Source organism: Panthera tigris, chromosome A1, assembly GCF_018350195.1.
Source record: "Panthera tigris isolate Pti1 chromosome A1, P.tigris_Pti1_mat1.1, whole genome shotgun sequence".
NCBI classification, from domain to species: domain Eukaryota; kingdom Metazoa; phylum Chordata; class Mammalia; order Carnivora; family Felidae; genus Panthera; species Panthera tigris.
In genome coordinates, this window is record NC_056660.1 from 178,677,042 (window position 1) to 178,699,728 (window position 22,687).

The window sequence follows — 22,687 nt, forward strand, 5'->3', positions numbered from 1 at the left end:
TAAATAAACTAAAACAAATGAACAAACAAACAAACAAACAAACAAAACAATGGGAAAGAGAGCCTTGACCAATTCATGATGTTTGCGTGTGAGAAGGTAGTGAGACATGCTGGCTATGCATTTGCCATCATTGTGTGATTACATTTCCCACTAGCAAAGCAAATTTCACATGGTAGTAATTAGCAGATAAATGTGTTACCTATAATTCCTCTAAATTTGTCGGCGGAAATATCCCAAGATGTATATTACTTCACTGCTTTTCATTACATACCACTGGGAACCTCAGTATGCACAGAAGCTGATATAAACTCATAGGAACCAAACCAAATGAAAATTCCAACCTCATCACCTCCCACCAAAAAACACCCAAACCCACACTGCAAATAAGAATTATTTATGTGAATTAAACATATCTACATAACCCAGTTTACAAATATATTAACTGTTTTTTTAATCTTATCCCATAGCTAGGGAATTGTATGCATGTATGTATGTATGTGTGTATCAGATTTTATTTATTTATTTATTTATTTATTTAACTAACTGAAAGAACCCATTAAGAGTTGCAAACTTTACAGGTTCTCTGTGTGACACTTTGAATGATTCAGCAATTGCAGCCTACATGCAGCAGTTGAAATGTGTGTCTATATCCTGAAGGGTTGTGGTCCCTCAAAATGAAACACTTATTCCAAGTTTGCTTGAGGCAACTGATTGTTCTGAGTAGGCAGCTGCTGCCTTTGCCTGCCTAACCTCTCTACATTTGGTAACAGACCATCCATCTCTTCCTTCATCCTCAGAGCATGAAGTTCTGGTAGAACTGACTCTACTTCCTCACCCTGGCATCATGTTCCCCTGACCAATGAATGATGCAAGGAGGTACATGCTACGAAGTCAGACAAGGTAAGCCCTACCTGTGACTTTGGCTGGAGCTACAAGATAAATGCCCTCACTATCTTTGGGTTGCTAGGCTGGTAGAATACACACCCAATAGCTGCAGGTGGACATAGTCCCTGAAAATAAATCTAGCTCCAAAGCAAGTATCGGTGAATGGAGAAAGAGGGATTCAAGGCTTTGAGTCTATACACAGAGTTGTGCATCCATAACCACAATCAATTTTAGAACATTTTTATTACCTAGAAAATAGCACACTCCTGTTAGCCATCATCCTCAAACTCTCCAAGTACTACCTCCAGTCTAGGCAACCACTAATGTACTTTTTCTCTCCAGATTTGCCTGTTCTAGACATTACTTATAAATGAAATAATAAAATATATGGTCCTTAGTTCCCTTTTTAAAAATTTTTCATAGTTCCTTTTACTTCTTCTTACAGTCCTCATTAAAGCTAAAATTTTAAAACATGTGTTATCATTTGTTTAATGTTTGTCTCTTCCATTATAACATACATTTCCATCAGAGCACAGACTCCATGTGTTTAATTCATATTGTACTCCCAATACCAGTGCCTACCCCAATACCTGTGCACTGCAGAATAGACACTTAATAATATTTACTCAATAAATGGATGAATGGATAATAAATGGATGGCTGAATGAATAAATCAGATATCCACCCTGCTGTCACCACCAAGATTGATCCAGAAATACCAGTCTACTTAGTACAGTGAAAGAGGCTGATCTGGTTAACTTCAAAACCAGTTCCTCATGTTGGGCAGAAAGAGAAATAAATATCTATTTAACAAGACAGAGTGTGGTTACACATACAGATGTGTAATATTTGTAAATGAGAAGTGAATTGTTTGTGTATAGGGGTAGAGAAGCGAGAGACTCAGTAAGCTGGAGCTGAGTTAAAGTAAATTATTTACTGCACTAAGCCACAATATGGCCACAGCCAACTGGTTACAACTGCTGTTCCTTTTTCTTAAAGGCCTCAGTCTCTGTAAATATACTCTGAGTAATAGGAAAGAAAGCATTCTGTTGCTCAGAATTTGCTCATGGCATCCTCAATTGTTTAAGGCCTTATTCCGTGAGTATTTAAGTCTGGTTGTTTTCTTCCTATGCCTGTAACCACACAGGGAGAGAATGGGATGGGAGAGAAGTCAGAGATGCCTGCTCTGTTCCTTGGACAAGTAGATCTTAGAGTGGGAAGCACACTCCCTTCTTAGATGGCTTCTACACTTTGAGGCTTGGCAAAGCAGTTGCTGAAAACATTGAACAAAATAAACTACAGAATAGAGAAGGAATGCAGAAAAAGTCATGAAAAACAAATTGGTGATTCATAGAGATTGCAGTCTAATGGCTACAAGATTTTCCCGTCTTTGATTTAGAATTTTTCAAGAAATCAGTTGTAGTAGAGTCTCCCTTGATGGTTGGATACGAGAGGGGATTTTCTAGAAATAATGAGTTTTTGTTTAGGGTATTTAGTTTATTTTTAATAAAGCCAATATTGTTTTTATTCTCTTCTCCACAAGAAATAAAATCTCTAAGTAATCCCAGATCCTTCATGCCAGCAGCATAAAGAATACACACACAGAGATCATTTCAGAGATGGGATCATTTCTTTGTGTGTGAGTTGTGAGCACTTCAACAATTATATAAAGAGTTATAAGTGGCAGATGTGGCAGGTGTGTGTGTGTGGGGGGGGTGCACACACGCACATGTGCACCCATGTGTTTTGGCCCTTCTCTTATGCTGAGCAAATCCTTGATTAAAAATGTAGTGAGATTGATTTCTTGAATTATGATCTATTATGATGGTCCACAAGGTTATAATTGATATTTTAAAAAAGATTTAAGATTCAAATAAATAAGTAACCAGGATAATTTTTGATATTTAATAGTGGGATATTTAATAATATATTTTTTGGAGTATGTACTCCAAAGGTTAAATGCCCAGCCTAGCTTTGCCCAGTGAAGGGTTATTCTCATGCTTACCTGGTGTAATAAATAGGAGGAGCCCTGTAGAGTTTTCTTCCTTGACCTTGCCCCCAACCAAATATCTCACACTTTTCTGTAGTTCTTGCTGTTAAATTCATCATTCCTTCCTCATTTCTTTCAGATAATTCAGAACCTTATAAATTCTTCTAATGGTAAAAATCACCTGGGACGCTTGTTAAAATCACAGATTCCAGGTCCCACCCATGGAAACAGACTTTTCAGACAAATCTCTCTTTTTAATAAGTATCCTAGGTGATTTTATGATCAGAGGAATTTAGGAATATAAGGTTAATAATAGTTTTCCAGTTTCATTTTAGGATAATAAAGTACTTTCATGAAACCCTTTCATGAGATTATCATCATGAATTTGTGACAAAAAATATTATTCCTGTTTTACGTAAAAGGAAACTAAACTTTTAAAAGGTAAAGTACCCTGATTAAGGTGATTCAGGGCTGGAACTTGGCTCCAGGCCGTGTGGCTTCTAGTCCAGGCTTTCCCCACCAAGCCCCACTGACTTTCAGGGGCTTATGATAATGATGGTGATGTTGGTATCCAGCAAGTCTTGTTTGAGCAAAGAAAGGAGAGGAGGGAATTATGACAGAGGCTCTGAGAGCACCTGAAGAGCCTTGAAGGAAGAGAAATCCTTTAATAGTTGAAGATGAGAGAAGAGAGTAGATGAACAGTCATGGAAATGTGAATGTCAATCTATTGTTGGTTAATGAGATGGTGTTGAAAATAGTGGGACCCTAAGAGTTTTGTAAAGTCTCCTCTACAGAACACTTCTTCCTCAAGATACTCCATGAAACGGGGGTTCTTGATTCAAATAAATTTGGAAAATGTAGTGAACTTTACTCTAGCGAATAGATTCCGAAAGTACATCAACATATTAAAGGTCTGAGAAGTCCAGCAGGAAAACAAAAATTAAAACTTTAAGCCTGAAATATCACAAACTTATTTGACCATGGAACCCTTTCCCCTTCTTTCTATAAAATATACATAAACATCTGACTGAGCCCACTTTGGGAAATGCTGGCCTAAGGCATAGATTTGGAGTTGGGAATATATAACTGGGGGTAATTGTAGCATTAACACCCCCAGAGATTGTTGTTGTTTTTTCTAGTGTGTGTTTTCTCATTCTGGAGAGAAACACTACCACACATAAAATAAGTAACAGAATATTTATTGCTCTGAAGTTTGTTGATACTTTCTTATTGCTAACACAAAGCAAATGTATGGCAAGAGAATCAATCAGGAGCTGAGCTAAGCTTTGTGATGGAAAAACATGGTCTCTTTGGACCCCCTGCCTCTCTCCAGGCACCTGGATTGGAAGCCCAGTTTATCTTCCTTTCTGCCCTCACCAATTTGCCTCTTTGGGAATGAGAGAGTCTAATGATATCTCCTCATGGACATGCTTCCTGCACTTTGTGTTTAACTGTATTGATTCAGAGGAATTCTGCATTCCAGAGGCCTCTTGAGCTCCAGAACTGCCTAAGCAAGATCCGGGTGGCCTCTGGTCAGAGAGAATAGCAGCAGGAGCATAACTACTCAGGCTTTCCAGCTGCATCAGTCTTCCCAATATGAACACCACTCTGGCAAGAATGGAAATGCTATTGACTTGTGGTTGTAAGTTCCATATGTCAGAGCCCGATGGCACCCAGAGATGCCTTCTTAGCTTAAATGGGTAGTCAGGTAGAGATGGACATGGTGTGTAACAGTTCAGATAATTGGGATGGGGCTCACAAAAAGAGTGGAGGGTTAGGGAAGAAAGATCTTCCTTCTTCATTTTTTTTTAAACTTAGCCTTTATACAGGGAGAGAACCTATTTCTTTGCTTGTGTTTATATGCTTTGGAGATGATTGATTTCTCAAAACTGTGAACTCTACTGTTATTATTCAAGTGGGCCCTGACCTTGACCTGTCATAGGTCTGACACAGCAAAAATGGCAGTGGGAAGAGGGTAGAGTGAAGAAGTTTTGTTTAGAAGGATAGTGTTTATATGCATAGAATTTTATGCATTCTCAAGTGATGGTTGATTACCATCTCAATGTCCCAGTTGTTTGTTGATGAATGTTTAATGACCAGTTCTCCAAAAAATAATAAAATGTGTGTATATGGGTATATATGTATACACACACACATACATTACTGATAAAAAGGATGTGTAGCATAAAATTTGTAAATAATAATAAAATATACAATATTCTTCATTGTAAATTTCATAAAGCCAATTGATTCTCACAGGATTATTCTATACCTTTCATCAAACTCTTTTATCCATAGCCAACTGCAACTGACAAGTACATTTCCAACGTGAATGTTTGTTGATATTTTTATCTATGTTAACACGTAAGATAAAATTGCAACAATGAAGATATATGTCTAAGATTGCCAGATTTGACAAATAAAAATACAGAAGGCTCAGTTAAATTTAAGTTTCAGATAAGCAAAAAATAGTATAAGTATGTTCTGAACAATAGTTGAGACATACTTAGGCTACAAATATTTGTGTCAGTTTAAATTTAAATTTGACTAGGCTGCCTGGCTGGCTTAGATGGAAAAGCATGCAACTCTTGACCTCAGGGTTGTGAGTCTGAGCCCCATGTTGGGTATAGGGATTACTAAAATAAATAAATTAACTTAACTAGACATCCTGTATTTTACCTAGCATTAAAGAACTTCACTGGTTCTTCAATAACACAAGTGACTTCTTTACTGAATCACAAACTAGGTTCTGAATACTAGAAAACTATTGCCTCGATTTTTTATGCTACTCATCATGTAATGACTGAAACGTAATACAGTTTTACTTTTATCATCATTAATGACATTTTTGTCATCACTCTCTTCAGTAGAAAATCAACAAAACAATAGGCCAAACACTGATTTGTAGCGTTAGCCAATTTCCTTAATGTCCAAACTCCTACCATAGCCAATTTCAACCGACCAACTTGACATCACTGGGTGAGGACTGGAAAGAGATGCACAGGAACACACACTATGGCATTTCCATCATACTAGTACAATAGACACAACCTCAGAAACATAGCTAAGGCAACACATTAAAATAGTTAGGAAGTGATGAGTTTTTAGTATTTATTACCTTTGTTTTCTAATATAATTTATGTAGTGGTAAGTTATTAAAGCTTTGTTTAAATTGGCCCACAGAAGTCCTCACAGTATAACAATTGGCTCTTAAACAAGCTGTAAAACCACTGCAGTGTACTAAACCTGTCCAAATCACCCTATACCCAGCCTGTTTTATTAATTAACAAGACCTGCTTGGTTCCTAGAGATGTTTGAGTTTGTGACCTTTGTTAAGTTGTTGAGATTTTAAAGACAAAAAAAAAAATGATACATCCCTTCTCTAGGGAACTTTTAACTATTCAAGGGAGGACTTAACATTTATTGAGCATCTTCTCTATTTGAGACACTGCTCTAGAGCTACCACAAATTTAAGATTACAACCTTATAGGATACCATGCTATATAAAAGCTAGAAAGGTAGACGGGGCATGCACTCTAGACATAAAAATGTCACTAACATTGTAAGGTAGAAAGTTAAAAGATAAAGTCAATTTGCTTTTTCACCAACAGTACATAAGTATTCCTTTTTCCCACATCCTTGCCGACACCTGTTGTTTCTTCTGTTGTTGATTTTAGCCATTCTGACAGGAATAAGGTGATATCTTATTGTAGTTTTGACTTGTGTTTCCCTGATGATAAGTGATGATGAGCATCTTTTCATGGACCTGTTGGCCATCTGGATGTCTTCTTTGGAGAAATGTCTGTTCATGTCTTCTGCCCATTTTTTAATTGGATTATTTGGTTTTTGGGTGTTGAGTTGTGTAAGTTCTTTATATATTTTGGATACTAACCCTTTATCAGATATATCATTTGCAAATATCTTCTCCCATTCTGTAGGTTGCCTTTTAGTTTTGTTGATTGTTTCCTTTGCTGTGAGAGGCTTTTTTTTATTTTGATGTAGTCCCAATAGTTTATTTTTGCTTTTGTTTCCCTTGCCTCAGAACACATACCTAGAAAGAAGTTGCTATGGCTGATGTCAAAGAAGTTACTGCCTGTTTTCTCTTCCAGTCTTTTTATGGTTTCAGGTCTCACATTGAGAATTTTTAATTTATTTTTGTCTATGGTGTAAGAAAGTGGTTCAGTTTCTTTCTCTTGCATGTTGCTGTCCAGTTTTCCCAATGCCATTTGTTGAAGAGACATTCTTTTTCCCATTGGATATTCTTTACTGTTTTGTTGAAGATTAATTGACCATATAATTGTGGATTTATTTCTGGATTTTCTATTCTGCTCCATTGATCTATGTGTCTGTTTTTGTGCCAGTACCATACTGTTTTGATCACTACAACTTTGTAATATAATTTGAAATCCAGAATTGTGATGCCTCAAACTTTGCTTTTCTTTTTCAAGATTGCTTTGGATATTCAGGGTCTTTATGGTTCTATACAAATTTTAGCATTCCTTGTCCTAGTTCAGTGAAAACTGTTGCTGGTATTTTGATAAGGATTGCATTAACTGTGTAGATTGTTTTGGGTAGTATAGACATTTTAATAATGTTTGTTCTTCTGATTTATGAGCATGGAATGTATTTCCATTTCTTTAAGTTTTTATTCAAATTCCAGTTAGTTAACATAAGGTGTAGTGTTAGTTTCAGGTATACAATATAGTGATTCAACACTTCCATACATCATCCTGGGCTGATCACAGCAGGTGTACTCTTTAATCCCCATCACCTGTTTAATCCATCCCCAACTCATCTCTCTTCTGGTAACTGTCAGTTTGTTCTCTATAGTTAAGAGTCTCTTTCTTGGTTTGCCTCTCTCTCATTTTTTTCTTTGCTCATTTGTTTTGTTTCTTAAATTCCACACATGAGTGAAATTATATGGTATTTGTCTTTCTCTGACTGACTTACTTTGCTTAGCATAATACTCTCTAGCTTTATCCATGTTGTTGCAAATGGCAAGATTTCATTCCTTTTTATGGCTGAGTAATATTCCATTCCATACATACATACATACATATATACACACACAATTGTATATTGTATATATACCTCCATGATGTTTTGTCTTTTGATTTCTTTGTGTCATCTTCAGTTTCTTTCATCAGTGTTTTAGTTTTCAGAGTATAAGTCTTTCACCTCTTTGGTTAGGTTTATTCTTAGGTATCTTATTATTTTGGATGCAATTATAAATGGGATTGTTTTCTTAATTTCTCTTTCTTCTGCTTCATTATTGGTGGGAATGCAAACTGGTACAGAGATGGTGAACAACAGTACAAAGGTTCTTCAAAAAGTTAAAAATAGAACCTACCCTGTGATCCAGTAGTCACACTACTAAGTATTTACCCAAAGAATTCAAGAACATTAATTCAAAGGGATACATGCACCCCTGTGTTTATAGAAACACCATTTACAATAACCACAATATGGAAACAGCCCAAGTGTCCATCAGTTAATGAATAGATAAAGAAGTTGTGGTACATATATAATGGAATATCACTCAGCCATAAAGAATGAAATCTTGCCATTTGCAACAACATGGATGGAGCTAGAGAGTATTATGCTAAGAAAAATAAGTCAGTCAGAGAAAGACAAATGCCATATAATTTCAGTCATGTGTGGAATTTAAGAAACAAAACAAACAAGCAAAGGGGAAAAAAAAATAAGAGAGAGCAAAATCAAGAAACAGACCCTCAATTATAGAGAACTGATGGTTACCAGAGGGGAGGAGGGGGGTTGGGGGCTGGGTGAAATAGGTGATGGGAATTAAGGGAGCACTTGTGATGAGCCCAGAGTGATGTATGAAAGCGTTAAATCACTACATTGTACTCCTGATACTAAGATAACGCTGTATGTTAAATAATTGGAACTAAAAACTTAAAAAAATAATAGAGGCTTACTTTTTAAAAACTGATGAAATCAAAATTCCTAGCATAGTTATAATATCATTGATTATCTATACTCATAATTAAGGATTGGAAGGGATTTGTGTAATTGTTCCTTTAGGACAATGGTCTTAAGGAGTGATGCATTTTCTTGTATATTTTTCTTTGAAGTTTTGTGAAGAGTTTTTGGACAATAAGTACTAAAGTCTTCAATTCAGACAACAAAGACATTAAAGTAATTTAAGGGGCATTTCTCTATGCTGGGACAGCTTTGAGGGAACACATGGAGTATAAGTTAGGCCTTAAAGAATGGGAAGGATTTAGAGAAGTACAGAACGCATTCCAAGCAGGACAAATGGCATAAGGGTTAGAGACAGGTATTTCAAAGGAACAATAAATAAAATAGTCTGTCTGGAAAAGGTTCAGATGTATTCATGTATGTGTCAGCTGTATAAAACCAGGCCCTAGAAAGCCTGCTTTTGGCATGAAATCAAATTCAAATAAGTAATAGTTGGAAAAATTGAAACTAATTTAAAGCTTTACTACAGTTGTTTAAGGGAACACTAAGGCTGGAGGACTTCTGCTCCTCCTCACCAATCTTTCTCTCCTCTTAGGTTCTCATTTCTTCTGGCAAATTATTCTCTCCCTGTTTCAGCCCTTCTCTACTTCATTAATTACCTCAGTCTTCCCATTAAGTTTCAGGACAGAGTCAAGTGGCAACCAGAATTTTCCTTAGTAGGCTGGGGAGAGAAATGGGCTGGATACTAATGCAGATATCTTTTGTTTGGTACACCTGGTAATAATAGTCACACCCACACATAACAGTTCTGTCAATAAGCAGTTTCTCTACACTTCCTTTCCTTTCCAACTCTGTAATATTAAATTATGTTCATTTCTTCATTTTTTGGTGTGTTCTCCCTTGCATTAGGTCTTGTACTTGCTACCAACCTGCATATAATATGCAATTCCTCTATCTTTTACCTACCCAATTAGTGTTAATCCTGAAGGATTAATTTTAGAAGTGACTTCACCCAGAAGTCTTCTCTGATCACGTGAGCTGGATTAGTTGCCTCTCCCCTTTAAACCCATAGTACCAGATACTACCTCCTAGTACCTTACCTGGTACCTGGTACCTGGTACTCCTGGTACTTTAGCACTTATTACATTATCTTATCATTGCCTATTTTACCTGTTCTGTCTCTACTGGACTGTGGAAGATTTGAGGACAAGCCCTAAGTCTTATTTGGGGCATGTGTGTTTGTAATTATATATATTTATATTTATATAGGCATATATAACAATATATTTACGTTTATGCATGTAGCATACATTTCTGATGCATTTATATACATATATATTTATTTTTTAGTGTTCCTTTTATATTTTTGGATAAATTAATGCATTTATAAGCAACTTCTATGTAGCAGGCACTATATTAAGCAATTTGCAAATATCTCTTTTCCTGCTCTGACCAACCGTATAAAGTAGAACTTACCCTTTATTATCAGAAGAGAAATCTGTGGTGCTGGAGTTAGTTAAGCCTCAGTTGGCTAAGCCTCTGACTCTGACTCTTCATTTTGGCTCAGGTCATGATCTTGAGGCTTGTGAGATTGAGCCCTGTGTCAGATTCTGCACTGACAGTGTGGAGCCTGCTTGGGATTCTCTTTCTCTCCCTCTTTTTCTGTCCCTCCCCGACTTGTGCTCACACTCTCTCTCTGAAAATAAATAAATAAACATTTTTAAGAACACAAAGTACAAAAGAGAAATCTAGGGCTCAAAGAGATGTGGTGCTTGCCCAAGGTCACACAACCAGGAAATGGCAACAACAAAATTTGAGCCCCAGACTGTGATTGGTTCATGTGCATGCCTCAGCATAAAGCTAAAAAAGTCCATTATGAGACTGCCTTCAGTGGGGTGGAGGGAGATGTGTTATCAGATCAGAAGGTAGGCTCTGCTTGGGACTGTCAGCCAGGCCTTTGGTTGGCCGTAGGGAGAAGAGCTTGTGCCAGCTAGCTGTTGCTGATTCAATCAAATGCTGCAAAAAGATGGGTGGAGAACGGATGCAACCACACATTCATCACCTGTGGTTAAGGGACTCTTGTTTATTGATTTTTTCACTTCCCTTATGATGAGACATTTAAATATAAACAGCACTTTTTTTCAATAATGATCTGTCCTCCCTCAAAGGACTGTGAATGAGTCTGCATAGTGGGTCTCTGAAGTGACAAGCATATATTCTCTTTTAAAAGTTATAACAATTGTATAAAATAGTATGAGCTTCATACAGTGGCTGTTACTAAGAACCACATACTTAGTGGCTAAAACAACACAAATTAAGTTCTGTAGGTCAGAAGTGCAACATGCGTGTTGCTGGGCTAAAATCAAGGTGTCAACAGAGATGCATTCTTTTTTAGAAGCTCTAGGGGAGAATCTGTTCCCTTGTCTTTTCTAGTTTTTAGAGATGACGTGCGTTCCTTGGCGTGTGACCCATTCCTCCATCTTCAAAGCCAGCAACATTAGGCCAAATTCTTCTCATGCCGCTATCTCTCTGGCACACTTCCATTGCCACACTGCATCCAACAACAACCAGGAAAGATGCTCCACCTTTAAGAATTCATATGATTAGATTCCTACCCACCCACCCCCCCCCCCCGATAAGGCAGGATAATCTCTGCATCTCAAGGTCCTTATTCTTAATGACATTTGCAAAGTTTCTTTTGCCACATAGGGTAACATATGCCACAGGTTCTGGGGATTAGAATATGGACATATTGGGGGGCTATTATTCTGTTTGCCACAATGTAACCCATTCTGCAAATGAGGAAACTAAGACTCAGAGAGGTGAAGTTACTTTTCCACAGTCCCAGATCTAGTTGAGTGACAGATTTGAGGTTCAGACTTGCGTCTTTGTGACTCAAAAGTGCTCACTCTTTCTGGAACAGCAAGCTGCCTCTTATAACCTTTCTGTAGAGGTCATAGAACTGTGTGTCGGTCTTGAAGAGGTGGCAATTTATAGAATGTAATGAATGGATGTCTTTCTAATTGGGAGCAGGGAAGCATCCTTGAATAATGAGAAAACAGAGACCCCTTACTGATCAAAAGGATAATGTTGCATTTTATCTCAGGGGTCTTTTTACGGTTTCCTAGCACAAGTTACACTGGGGGTGAGCACTACCACATATTAGCTGTCAGACCATGGCACATTTATTAGTCAGCTTGGGCTGCCATAGCAAGATACCACAGACTGGGTGGCTTAAACAGAATTAGTTTTCTCAAAGTTCTGGAGGCTAGAATTCTAAGACCAAGGTATTGTCAGGGTTGATTTTTGTGAGGCCTCTCTTCTTGGCTTATAGATGGCCAACTTCTTGCTCCATCCTCACAGGGCCTTCCTCAGTGTGTGCAGAGAGAGAGTGCTCTGGTGTCTCTTCCTCTTCTTACAAGCACACAAGTCCTGTAAGAATCGGTCTCTACCCATATGCCCCCATTTAACCTTATTACCTCCTTAATGCCCATATTTCCAAATACAGGGGGTTCAACTGATACAGATTTTGAGAGGACACAATTCAGTCATAATGCATTTAAGATAGTCAGTAAGTACTGGCTGAATAAAAGACTGAATTAGTTAATTCATAAATTTATTGAGCAAATATTACATACCAGATATTTATGAGGACTCAACATTTGTTGTTCTTTCAATCCTTAGAAAAATGTATGGTATAAGGCTTATTATCCATACTTTTCTAGGCGTTGATACATTGAGCTGTAATCCAAAGTAGTCTCATAATTTCCTTTCATATTTAAGAATCTGTGATCCTCTTAATTGCCTTCTGTGTCCTGTTCAGGGCCCTGTTTTCCAGACCAAAGATCATGATTTTTAAGAGCCTTGGCTTCTTTTAGACAAGCCTTATAAGTTATTTTCCCTTGATCTTGTATGTAGGTCAGCCTTCCACAGGAGGTATAATAATCCCTGAGTCAGCATTTTCATTGACCTGGAGGTCAATAGAGCACATTACCTGGAGTGCATTACCTAAAGAGGTTACGATGGAGGAGGCCTATGTAAGCAGAGAAGTGTGCCACATATACCCCTGCAGAGCACCAGCCTACTCAAGTGCTTGCTTTGCATTGACTCAGACCAACCTATTGAACATCTGTTATATCCCAGGTGCCAGGATTATAGAAATTACTCTACCCTAATGTGTTTCTAATCTAGCCAGATAGACATACAGGTAAATTAGCGAGTGCAATCTAATATGCTATAGAGTGAAGACCTAGGGCTATAAAAGTATAGAATAGGGGCATCTAAACAAGTCTGGAAGGGTTGGGAAAGGCTTCCTGGGAAAGGTGATGCTTGAACTGAGTATACAAGGATGACAAATATGTAGCCAAAGGAAGAAAGTGGAGGGAGGAAGAAAGGGTGATTGAATTATAACTGTCATTCCTGTGTGTGCACAGCAAGAAAGAGGGCAGTATGTATCGAGGTACTTCAAAATGAATGTAACTCTTCATCTGTTAATTCCACTTCTATGAATTTACCCTGAAGTTACTAGACATGCATGTAAAGATTTATGTGTATAGATGTTCTTTTCTGTATGATTTATAATAACAAAAATAGAAATAGCCTAAATGTTTATAGTGAATTGGATAAATGAACCCATATGATAGAATATAATGTAGCTATTAAAAGCCATATTTAATAAGAGGAAAGTGCTCAAGCTGTAGTAAGTAGGGAAAAAGTAGTTTGAAATATGATCTCAATATTGTGTTAAAATTGGATGTAAAGTAGGACAAATGCATATTAGTTATATAAGTTCTGCATGAAAAAATATTGGAATGAAATACATCAAAATGGTCAGTGGATAGTAGAAATATTGATTTAAATTTTTTCTCTTTTTGCTCTTTTAGATTTTCTACAGAATAATTCATTATAACTATAATTTTAATGTAAATTTAACCCCTCAAAACTGTAAAGTGGTGTTATTTGCCACTCACGCGTCCCTTCACATCCTGTCAGTGCTATATATCCCACTCATGCTGGGGCCCCAATCTCTATGTCACCATCTCTACCTGGTTTTGTGCACATGTCTGCAAGAGAGACTAGAAACACAATTTAGAAATGGTACTTCTATTCCAGTGCCCACAGCTTTCTTTTTTCCATGTCCCTTTCCACCTCTTCTCGATCTCTTTTCCCCATAAGTGTCCCATTCTGCCCACATGACTTTCTTGATCAACCCTACTTTTAGGGAATAAAATAGAGCTTTAAGGATAGCTAAATATCCCTAGATATTATGTAACCTCCATTTTACTGATGGGTGCACCAAGGCCTGAGGGAAGTTCAAGAACAGGCCCAAGTTCACCTGATTACTAAGTGCTGGAACATGGATTTGAGTGCAGGAAGTCCCTGTGCACACTACAGACTCCTGAAGAGATGTTGATACGTAACCAGAAGCAGAACCTTTCCCAATAAGGTGTGTATTTTAGTAGAAGACAAAATTTTCAACTGACTTAGACCAGTGCAATGGGACTGAGACAGAGAAGTTAATATTAGGGGGTGCTGGGTCTCCCATTCCGATGAGATTCTCAGGGTCTTCTGTAGACCTGTTGACATGTGGATCTTTATGTTCCTATTTCTTTGAAGCTCACTTCTGGGCAAAACGCCCACGGAATAATAAGAATTAGGCTCCTGCATGTAGCTGAGAGGGTGTGCCTGTAGAAAGGGCACATAGAACTGTGTTCCGTGATTCTGCAATTTCATGAGCCTCCCTGTTATTATTTTTCCTCATGTCATGGAGGGGAAAACCCAATCTGTAAATAATGATATGAAGAAAAAAAAAGAAGAAAAAAAGCTAGCTTGCAAAAGAGCCTAGCCAGAGCTTTTAGCAGGTTGAGTACCTTGGATGGATCAGTTCCTGTGTGAGCAATCCTGAAGAGGTCCTTCAGTGGGACAAACCCTTTCTATTAAGGTCAGCATGGGCAGCAAAGGCAGAGGCCTAGGCCTGAAGGCAAAGTTAGCACCCAGCTTTGTATAAGCTGGGGTTTCAGGGAGCTCCAGCTCATTGGCATTCACCAACTCTACCGAGTCCAAGGTGACCTTTTATATTTATGCCATGTGTTCTATCCGGTCAGAGTGCATGGTGGTTTATGCAGCCCTCTAAGAGAACTTTTTGGACTGCCTGAAAAGGAAATCAATTGTTAGAGGGCCAGGCTTCTGGCCAGGAGATGTCTTTTCAGCTTTAATGTAGGTAGCCTGAAGCCAAGATAATGGCTGCAGTAATATTAATAATACCCAGTTCAGTTTCACATACATTGATTCAGGGGCAAATGAAGCATTTTAAAGGCTACATTGAGGTGCTTGGCCTATTGTTTTTGTCACAGGAAGGCATTGCTTTATCAGTCATTTTGATTTCCTCTCCATGTTTGCGTTGTACCTTCAGTCAACAGGATAAGATGAGTATGACCCTAAAGGCCTGTCCCCACTCCACCCTGTTTCTGATACAAGGCATGAGTCACCCACTACAGATTCAAGATACAAAGGCCATAAGCCCATGCTATCAATTTCCAAAATATGAAACAGAAGGAGCATTCTAATGGATACCTGCAAAATAGTTGCCCCACCTTTTGACTAGAAAAAAGTCATTGGGTTGAGAAAAAAGGAAGGAGACTCAACAATGTAAGACTGATAAACACAGCAGACTCCATTTATCAGAAGGAGCCAGGTGGCAGCTAAAATAGCACCCATTTCTCTTTGTCACAATCAGTGAGGATGACCAACCATTGGCTGGATGGTCCCCAATAACCAGGAAATGATTTTCTGGGCTTAAGAACCCCATACAACCACCCCATGCAGACAGCCCTCATTTAATGGCCCAGGATTCTCAGCATCCTTGAATGGACTCTGCACTCCTAGAGGCCATGTCTTAGCATGATAGGGAAGCTCCTGTCTCATGCTGGTGGGACTAGATAGAACCAGACCTGGAATTCATATGATACCAGAGGCAGAGGTGGAAATCACAGACACAGCACAGTTTTATGTGTGCGTGTGTGTGTGTGTGTGTGTGTGTGTGTGTGTGTGTGTCTGCGTGCGCGCGCCGTGCGCTCTGTTATCCTCCCTGTCTCAGCAGCGATGAGTAGTTGGAAAGAGTCCCAAGCAGGGCATAGAAACCTCACTTTTGGTACTTATTCAAAAGGACTAGCCTATGCATTGGAGTAAGTCCTTCCAGTTTCCTCTCTGCATTTTGGCTACCTTAAGCAAAAATATCAGGCCAAGTGATTTCCATCAGCTCTGCAGTTAAATCATCTGCTCTCCTTTTTCCTAACATATGCCCTTGGGCAAACTGACCTTCACCTCTATGAACCTCAGTTCCTCATATATGCATTGGGGATTGAAATACTTATTCAGAAAACAAAATAAGACATACATAAGACAGTTGTTGTCAACTCTGGTGCATGTTGGAATCCTCTGCAGAGCTTTAAAAATACTGATACTTTGGTCCCACCTCCAAAAATATAATTTAGTTGGTGTGCAGTACAGCTTCCAGGTGATTCCAATGTGAAGCCAAAACCAAGAACACCTAATATAAAAAGAATAACACATTTTCTGGCCCTCAAATACACATTTGATGTTGGAAATTCTTCGATAATGCCCCCCAGGAAGGTTCCTGATAGTAGAAACTTCAGGCTTGGTGAAGAAATCTACGGCCATTAATGCGGCCACTAAAGTCATGGCAAATGCAGCCAAATGTGTCCACGGCAGAAGGGTTCAGATGCAATACTATGTGTTTAAATCCTGTTTTTAAAAAATAAGTAATACTTGTTCTCAATGTAGAAAACTTGGAAGCCACAGAAAATTATGAAGAATTCCATCACTGAGGGCCAACCACCATTAATAATTTGATGTATCTTCTAGGTTTTCCCCACCATAGCTAAACTGAACAATTAATTTAATCAATAGATATTTACTAGTGCTTATTATGTATCTACAATATACCAGCACTTTTTGGGCTGCTAAACTAATTTATCACAGTGAACAAGACAAACTAGAATATAATTTTGCATTCTACTTTTTTCACTTGACATTTTAGTTCAAGTGTGTTTTACCACCTTATTAAATATTCTTTATAAATCCATAGTTGTTAAGGACTAGATCATAATCCATTTCATGATCATACTACAATATAGCCACTGTTGGACATTTAAATTATTTCTTATAACTGCTCAGATCTTGGAAATAAATTTTAAAGCATTTCATTGGAGAAATTTTAAAATATTATTGCTACATCTTAGCTATCTTTTACCTTTTGAACTAGGGGTAGAACTCAGCCACTTTTCGTGAAGCTTGTTTCCCCTGATATCGACATGGCTCCCTCCCTTGTTGCCTTCAGATCTTCACTCGAGCTTCACCTGTGGAGTAAGGTCTCCCTCTGGGTCTCCCTACCCATATCCTGCTTTATTTAACTCCGTAGAACTTGTGTCATACTGTCTATTTTGCTTTTTGAATTTTGTTTATTATTTGTGTGTGTCTGTCTGAGCATAAACTCCACAAGAGTAGAGATGGTTCTTCAGTTCTGTTCACTACTATATCCCTGGTGCCTAGATAGGGGATTTGCTGTGTGAATCAGAACATTTGTCATAGACCATGCCCAGCAAAGATGGGAAGGATGGAACATATGCTGTTGGAGGTACTGAGAGAAGGCTTGTGTGGCAGAAACCCAGAGAACAATAGAGCCCAGTTTCAGAATAATGGTTGAGAGTAAACTCTCTTCTACATTTGACTGTTCTCTTACCAAACTTGTACTGGGACCTATCATTAGAAATGCCTTGCTCTGGGAAGCTGAGAGTAAGTTTCCTGCATCAGCATTAGAGCCTTTCTTTCTTCAGAAAAGTTGCCCCTGAGATTGTTTACAGTGATTGGTTCAGCTCAGTATCCATGGATAGAAGTAACTCGCAAGAATTAAATGGCCCTAAGCAGCCACAAAGGCCTGGGCTTAAGATGTCAACTGTTGGTAGGAAGTGTTCAATATCAGCCAAATCGAGACGTTTGTCTTTTTGGCACATGGGTCCCTGGCAAGGGTGCCAGATGCCTGTAGTCTAGGTGAAAGGATGGCTCCTGTTCCCTGTGCCTGAGTCCAGCCTCCTTGGGGAACCCTTTGTTATTTACGCGCAGAATGGCAGGCAGATCAATGAAATCATTCTTAATCCCTAAACCTTGTTAAGTCATAACAATGACCCAGCCTAGGACTGAGGCATTTAGTGAAATGTTCTAAAGACAGCAAAAGGGCAGGGAAGGTGACTGGTAGTTATGTTGTGTCTGCCAGAGCCAGGATCTGATTTATTTATTTGTTTATTATTTGCTTATATACTATAACTCAAGATAAAGCACACACAATTTTTTTAAAAATCAAATAAGGTAAAGGATTAAGAGTTGAAATTTTCCTTTCCCCACAGCTCTCTGCTCTCCTAGCTTTACCCACCCAAAGGAAACCACTTTTACAATTTTTTATACAATCTTTTCAGAAATGTGTGCTTGTGTGTGCATGTTTATGCAAATGGAAGTATACTGTATGTTTTATTCACCTTGCTTTTTTTCCTTAATGTAGTGTAACAAATGTACCATAGCAGATGAAATAGATCTTAATTTTTAAGTGTTTTATCATAATCTATTATTTAACTGAACTATAATTCATTTAACCAACTTCCTATGATGGAGTTTAGATGTTTTCAATTTCTGCAGTTATAAAAATTGCTGTAATGAATAACCTTACATATGTTTTTAATAATATTTTTTCCTGATTATGAAAAAAATACTTAATCTGTATAGATAAATAAATACAGATAAACAAAGAAAATAACATTTGTCTAGAGACCACCATCATTAATACTTATTTCCTTTGCCTTTCTTCTTAGTACTTTGTTTTCATGTTAATTTGTACAGTATAATATTCTAGTCTTCACTTAACTTTTACTTGTTGTGAGCATTTTCCCATGTCACTAAACACTCTTCAAAAACAACATTTTGGAACACTACAGACTTTTCCATAATATGGCTATATTTTGATTTATTTAACTATTGTCCTGCTATTGGACATTCTAGTTGTTTTTGTTTGTTTGTTTGTTTGTTTGTATATATAGCACTTCAACACACACATTTATTCATAATCTTTGCCTGGGTTTCTACTTCTACTAAGGGAAGGTTACTTGAAGAGGAGAATGAACTTCCCTTTAGACCCTTAGCACACATTTTCAATTTGCTTTCTAGATAATCTGTGTCAATTTACACTGCTATCAAGGTGCCAGTGAATGTCCATCTCACCTACCTCTTGCTAATGTTGTATGGTAGTCACTAGGCCTGCTCGCAAATATTTTCCTTCTCCTCCTTCCAGGCATGTCAAATGGCACTTCCCTGCTGCCTTAAAGTTAGAAGTGATTGTAGCTTGGTTTGGTCACTGAAATGCAAGTGGAATTGACATGTGTCATTTCTAGGTGGAAGTTTATGAGGCGGTGTGAAAATCACTGTTTTTCCCCCTGTCACAGCAACCAGAGACATTCTGGATGGTGAAAGCACTATCTGCCTCAGTTTCTGAAGGAGGAGATGTGGTGCAAAATTCCCAGCCAACCGTCATTAGATACTTTGCATGAATGAGAAATAAACCTTTGTTTGTTTGTTTTTTTGTTAATATAATTTATTGACAAATTGGTTCCCATACAACACCCAGTGGTCATCCCAACAAGTGCCCTCCTCAATGCCCATCACCCACTTTCCCCTCTCCCTCACCCCCATCAACACTCAGTCTGTTCTCAGTGTCCAAGTGAGTATGGTTTGCCTCCCTCCCTCTCTGTAACTTTTTTTTCCTCCATTCCTCTCCCCTATGGTCTTCTGTTAAGTTTCTCAAGATCCACCTATGAGTGAAAACATATGGTATCTGTCTTTCTCTGACTGATATCACTTAGCATAATATGTTCCTAAACCTTTGTTTTTAAAAGGCACTAAAACTTAGGTTGTTTTTTTTTTTTTAAATGGGGTTCATCATGAGAATTAAGCCTTCATGTCCTAAGGATCTGTTGTATATGATGAATTATCTTTTCTCCTATTTATCTAAATGGTACTAGTTATGCATTTTCCACAAACCTTGTATATGCCTCTATAAATAGAACAATTAAATTCCTTCAGTTAATATCTTTAAATGTACATCTTTTTCCTGCCAGGACCTCAACAGTTATAACAATTAACATTTACTGTGCTCTCACTATGTACCAGGTGTGGGTGCTACACACCTCTTATTTATTGCTCAATGCAATGTTTCTATGATTTTATTCCTGTTTTACATAGAGTGAGATTAAAATTTAGGAGCTTAACTAATCTGCTTTTAAAAAGTAACCTTATTACACGTTAGTGGTCAATGGTGAAGCTAGTTTGCAACCATATCTTTGGTTGGTTTAAATCCTATCTGACTCCAGGATTTATAGTTGATTAACTCTGCTTCTCCATTCCCAACCGTCTCCACTGGACATCAAGAGCAGGAATCATAAGTAGATCTTTTTCAGATAGGACCTAGCCATCAGATAAATTTAGTTTTATTTTTTCTGGGTTTTAAAAATTGGAAATTCTCATAGAAATCTCTGTTTCTGGCTTCTACTGATAAACCAGGTCTGAAAGCAATGAACCTGAATTGTGTGGAAACAATTGTCTGGATCCAAATAGCAGCTTCCTCCTTTAGACGGAGTATGAGATCTGCTGTCTCTAGAGTCCCCACCACTCTCTTTAATCTTATAACTAAATCACTGTGTTCATGGCTGCTACCCATTCAGCCTCTAGAGTCATTGGGTTTGTGAATCCTGACCTTGAATCTCATTATGATATTATGCAAAGAATGCCTCACTAGAAAGTAAGCTCCCGAAGGCAGGAATTGTCTGTTTTCCAACTGTATCTCCAGGACTTGGAATAGTGCCTAGACGATTCTAGACTTGCAATAAATATTTGTGAATGAATGAATGGTGTCTTTGTGTGGACCAGGTGTTTTGAGGGTGGAGCTGCAATCCAGTAGGAGGCCGTCAGTAGCAGTAGTCAAGAAAATTCCTCTGATTAAGAAATATGTGCAGAGCCATCTCATATTAAATCTCTTTCTTTGTCTGACTTCATACCATGGAGGTTCCAGCTCTTCTGCCGGCTGAACTTGAGTTTGGATGCAGATGCGCTAAATGTTACAGACTCCACTTCCCTTACCTTCCCTTTTCTGCCCACTGGACTATTCTACTCTGTCATCCTGAGGCCCCTGCAAGTGTAAATTGTAACATGTCTGAATTACAGACAATTTTCATTATCTTTCAAGAGCTCTTTTCCCCCATCCTCCTATGTGAGATTCTACCATCCAAGAAAACTGCTTTGCGTTCAGAACTCAAGATGCATTGGGTGGGTTCTTGCAAAGAAAGGATATTTGAACCTAGATGAAAAGTGTTAAGAATAACTAGGCTTGAAATCACTGGGCTGCTGCATTAGTGGAGATAGGACTTTTTTGGATCCAGAGGCAGGGACAGAGGAGATCTTTGGAGACTTTCTCTTCCTCTACTTAGATCCACGCGGAGCCCAGAAGAAGTGAATTTCATCCTCCTGGCTCTATTATGACTCCATCAGAGGGGATTCAGGCACACTGGGACAGTGGATCCTCTATGTCGCCTCTATAGTGTGACCCACACAAAGCATTTACCTTGACTTGAAGTGGCAGCACTCATTCCTCAGCATGCGCTTGTGGAAATAAGTTTTCTCTGCATGTGCTGGCAGAAGTAAGTTTTGCTGCAATATAGTAGCAACTTTCTGTCAATAATGCGGAGCCTTGCTTGGGAAGAAGTGAACCGCAGTCACTGGAGCTTCTCAGGGAAATAGCAACCCTCCATAAGCATGTGCTATATGCTTGACAGAGAGCTAGCTGCATATCTGTTATCTCTTTCAATCCTTATCCTATTTCATAAATAGAGAAGCAGAGGCTCAGAGAGTTTCAATGACTTGCCCAATGTCACATAAACAGTAAGTAGAAGAGTGTCAGAATTTAATCCCAGAACTCCAAAAATGCTTGCTCTTGGTGTCTGTATTTGCCATAGAGAAGAAGAAAGGGCCATCTCGGAAGAGATGCAATTTGCATGTGTAAGACAAATATATGAAAGGATGGGATATTGAAGCAAGTGGGGAGACTAGATTGCAAATTGCACCAAGGGTGCCTGTCATGGGGAGAGGGGCCAGATTTCTTTTTTAAACAACTTTTATAATACTTTTAGAAATATGAGAACCGAATACATAAGCTGTTCTTCTTGGGTATTGCAGTAAAAGAAGCTGAAAGATTTTTAAGATCCAGACAGTGAATAAGGAGCCCATGTTCACTTAACATTTTCACCACTTAATCCTTAAATCTTCCCTCACCCGCCCACACTCTTGCAGCTAGGGCCAAAGAGGCCTTGGCTTCTCTTACCCAGAAACTGGAGCTGCTTCTGTGGTGAGCCACAGCTCCCTGGGGCCTGGCCTCTGATGAGGGTTAGTGACGTCATCTTCAGCAGGAGTTTCAGATGGAGAAGTCCCCAAGGACCTTACAATCAATATGTCTCCTGCCCCCGTTGCCTTCCCAGACAGAAAATATGTTCATTCCATAAGTTTTATATGTTGCTGTAATATCTCAGCTTGCCACCAAGCTTGACATCCCTTCTTACTCTCAGCTACACCCTAGCCCCACCCTATTTCATTACAGCCGAGCTCAAGTATGGTGAACTTCAGAGCATTTCAGCAATAGAAATGCCCGAAGTTGGAACATATTCCCTTTGTCCTGTGTGGCTTCTTCAGTGACCAGGGAGGGGAGATGGGGCTCCAGAGTACATCCTCCCTCCTCACCTCTTTTTAAGGACGGCAGAT

The 22,687-nt window shown here is 38.5% G+C and overlaps 1 long non-coding RNA gene across 1 annotated transcript in view; it reads left to right on the forward strand.

Annotated features, from left to right (window-relative positions):
* Positions 1-806: 806 nt before the first annotated feature.
* Positions 807-22,687, forward strand: part of LOC122231712 — an 87,078-nt gene continuing 65,197 nt past the window's right edge. The window contains exon 1 of the long non-coding RNA XR_006208940.1: positions 807-900. This is a non-coding gene — a long non-coding RNA (uncharacterized LOC122231712). The remainder of the gene's footprint in view (positions 901-22,687) is intronic.